The 4,021-nt window shown below is 43.6% G+C and overlaps 1 pseudogene; it reads right to left on the bottom strand.

Moving 5' to 3' along the window:
- Window positions 1–1,721: 1,721 nt before the first annotated feature.
- On the bottom strand, window positions 1,722–2,302 carry LOC143666724 (MARCKS-related protein pseudogene; annotated as a pseudogene).
- Window positions 2,303–4,021: the final 1,719 nt, after the last annotated feature.

Here is a 4,021-nt window from a genome sequence, read left to right as displayed (position 1 = left end):
TCTCAGAGTTGGAGTACTGCAGCTCTGAATGTCAGCATTGCCACATACAACTGTTAAAGAAACCAAAAAAGAGATCAGGTTTCAACTAGAGATAAGAACAAAGCTGGCTGTGTCGGGAGTAAGATAAATCAGAATACAGGGGCAAGAGGACATTGTCTGTATTTTAGAACTTCACCTATTATATGAGACCAAAGGAAGAGAGGTTTATTTTGTCCAAAACCTAAATTTTCTGTAGCACATAATCTAACTCAACCTGTCTGGATCGCTCATTTAAGCAACTCAAAAGCATGGATCACAGAATTCTGTAATTCTAAATAGTTTAATATAGTACCCGGATACATTCCAGAGTATGTTGAGTAGATAATTAAAAGGTATTGGCAGGGCGGGCAGTGGTGGCTCAGTGGCAGAATTCTTCCCTGCCAGAGACCAGGGTTCGATTCCCGGGGCCTGCCCCTGCAAAAAAAAAAGAAAAGAAAAGAAAAAAGAAGTATTGGCAAAGTCCCTTGAGAGAAAGGAGAAAAAATATGGAACTATTAAGCTTTACCACGGAGGAAGCCCCTGAAATTGTCTCAAACATTAGAACTCCCAAGTCAATAGACCAAGCTCTTGATCTTAAGGCTTACTCTTTTTTTTTTGTTTTAATATAAAGGATTTTAATTAAAGAATGCATTTTCTTGAAATCACATATTTTATTACTTTTTTTTTTTTCATGAGCAGGCACCGGGAATCGAACTCAGGTCCTCGACATAGCAGGTGAGAATTCTGCCACTGAGCTACTGCTGCAAAGCACTGAAATCACATATTTTGAAAGAATGTTATGCTTAATAAAAATGGACATGGAAGTGGTTTATTTAAAACTGTTATAATAAGAAGCAAATATACATCTGTAAAATATTCATCTCATTTTAGAAAGCATAGGTTTTAAGGATTAAAAGTAAGCTTCCAAACTCATTGCCAGAATTTAAATCTCACATGACAGATATGTTTTTTTTTTAAGGAGAACATTTATTCCTTTTCCAAATGTGACAGTAAAACCAGATGGAAGAGAATGGTTTTAGCAGTTAGGAAAAAAAAAAAAAGAATCTAGGATTTGGCCATTAAAAGTTATTTACAAGGCAGAGGGAAAAGAAAAAAAGACAACCAGTTGTTTCACCTTGCAGAACTCCCACTTCCAAAGCCTAAAACTTGCTTACCAAGTCAAAAAGAGACCCAGTTGATTCACGAGCTGGAGGTTTGATCTTGAGGAAGACATTTATAAAAGCCCAGACGGGTAGTGTCCTCCCCAGCCCAGGGCCCACAAGATACAACACAAGAAACTAAAAACTCAATGAGGGGAAAGGCTGGACACTTAGGGTTTGGGAGTACAAGAATCCCACTTCTGGCTCAGGAAGTTAGGGAGCAGGGTAAACAAAACCTAGCTGGAAATGAATCAGGGAAGACAACCAGCAACTGCTTTCTGCAGTAATGGGGAGAGGGGATGGGGCCAAGGGTAGGAGCATTTCACATCACTAACCTAACTTGGAAACTGCAGGGGACCATCTTCAACTGGCCTCCAGAGGCAGACCAAATGGATGATGGGAGAATCCACAGGTGGCAGAGGAGGAGAGGGAACGTGGTTGGGAGGGAGCAACAGCCCCTTCCTTTCTGGGCACAGGAAGGCAGCCAGGGCACCAGGTCTAGGCAGTGACCTCACAAGGACAGCAGTTTTTGCAGCTTGGAGATCACCCACCTGCTCCCATCCAGTTACTCACTCTGCTTGCTGGCAGGTGTAGGGAAGCCTGGGGTGCCGCCTCTTTTTCTGTGTCTCCTCCCTTGGAGTCAGCACTAGCTTCTGCCCCTTGGCCTGGGGCTCCTGAGATAACAACAGCCTCCCCTTCCTGGGCAGTGCCTTCACCCTCTGCAGACACCCATCTCCCCTTGCTCCTGCGCTTCCTCTGTGGGTGAGAGGCAGACGTGTCACCCCTGCCCTCCCACTGATTTCTCTTGAAGGACAGGCTGCTCAATTTGCAAGCCTTCTTGAAGGAGAATTGCTTCTTTTTTCTTGGGGGTCTCCTTTGGGGGGAGCCTCCCCCTTGGCCTCAGTGCCTTGGCTGGGGAGTGCTGGCTCAATGGCATTGCCTGTGGCCCCGGCTGCCTCATGTGTGCCGTTCATGGGGGGCGACTCCCCTTCTCCCTTAGGGGACAGTTCTCCATCGCTTTTCACATGGCCAATCTCCTGTCCCTTGTCCTTGGCTGGGGAAGGGCCTGCTGCCTCCTCAGCATTCACATCACTCCGGAAAGCCTTGGAGCTCTGGCTGCCCATACAGGGGGGTCTGCTGGGGGGCGGCTCCGGGCAATAGTTCCTCAAGGCCCATACAGTCCATCCAAAGTATACAATCAATGGCTCATAACATCGTTACGTAGCTGTGTATTCATCGCCATGATCATTTTTAGAACATTTGCATCACTCCAGAAAAAGAAAGACAAAGAAAAAACCCATACCTCTCATGCCCCTTATCCCTCCCTCTCAATGACCACTAGTATTGCAATCTACCCATTTTTTTCTTGCCCCTTATCCCTCCCCCCACCCTTCTGTATTTTTTGTCCTTATTTATTTATTTATTTTTGCATGGGCAGGCACTAGGAATCGAACCCAGGTCTCTGGCATGGCAGGCGAGAATTCTGCCACTGAGCCACCATCACACCACCCCTTATTTTTTATTCATCTGTCCATACCCTGGATAAAGGGAGCATCTGCCACAAGGTTTTCACAATTGCAGGGTCATACTGTAAAGCTATATAGTTATATAACTGTCTTCAAGAATCAAAGCTACTGGAATACAGTTCAACAGTTCCAGGTACTTCCCTCTAGCCACTCCAATTAACTATGAACTAAAAAGGGATATCTATATAATGCATAAGAGTAACCTCCAGAATAACCACTTAACTGTATGAAATTTCTCAGCCACTGAAACTTTATTTTGTCTCATTTCTCTCTTCTCCCATTTGGTCAAGAAGTCTTTCTCCATCCCATGATACTGGATTCACCCTGGGGATTTATGCCCCACATTGCGGGGGAGGCAATGAATTCATCTGCCAAATTGGCCTAGAGAGAGAAATTAAGGTTTTGCTCTTGTGAAGCTTATTTCTGTAGTGGAGAAGCCAAGCCTACCTATAGTAATGCCTAAGAATTACTTCTAGAAAACCTCTTTCATTGCTCAGACATGGCTTCTCTCTCTCTAAGTCCAACACTGCATGTAAAATCATTACCCTCCCTCGCCCCCCTACATGGGACATGATATCCAGGGTGAAACCAAAAAAGGGAAAAGAAATGCAAAAAAATAAGATTTCGGTGGCTTTTCAGCCACAAATAGAGTTGAGGTTATTTTGGAGGCTATTCTTACACTAGCTTCAGCTAGATATTGTTATTTACCAGGGTTTGCCAACCCCCAAGCCAAACCATTTCTATCAACTCTGAAGAATACCTAGGGCTCTATCTGAAATTCTACAAAAGTTTCACGCACTAAGATTACTTTCCAGAAATCTACAACCTCCAGATGGCTTCTTAGGCTGAATAAGTCTTGAAACCCAGAGGGGCCAGCATCCGCAGAACATCAACTACATCCATCCTCCTATTCCATATGATCAACATCCCTTTCCAACATGAAGAAGTTAGAATGGGCAGAGCTCAAACAAATAACCCTAAAGACTGGGAGAGGGATCAGAGGAAAGAAGGAGTTATAACAGAGAAGATAGGATTTACCAAATGAGTATGACTGCTGACTCATTATATTGATATTTCTTTTAGTTTCATGTCTTGGAGAAGCTAGAAGGGAAAAACTAAAATTGTGGAACTGTAACCCCCCTGAAATTTGTTCTATAACTACTTATTACAATATACTTTGAAATGTATTGCTTTTTTGCATATATGTTATATTTCACAATAAAAAATATATATTTTTAAAAGTGGTAGGATCTCTTAGCACCCTAACTGGAACCTCCCCCACCTTTCACTGGCTGGGCACAGAGCTGGCCCCTACTC

Source organism: Tamandua tetradactyla, chromosome 23 (genome assembly GCF_023851605.1).
Source record: "Tamandua tetradactyla isolate mTamTet1 chromosome 23, mTamTet1.pri, whole genome shotgun sequence".
NCBI classification, from domain to species: domain Eukaryota; kingdom Metazoa; phylum Chordata; class Mammalia; order Pilosa; family Myrmecophagidae; genus Tamandua; species Tamandua tetradactyla.
This window is presented reverse-complemented; position numbering and strand designations above follow the sequence as displayed.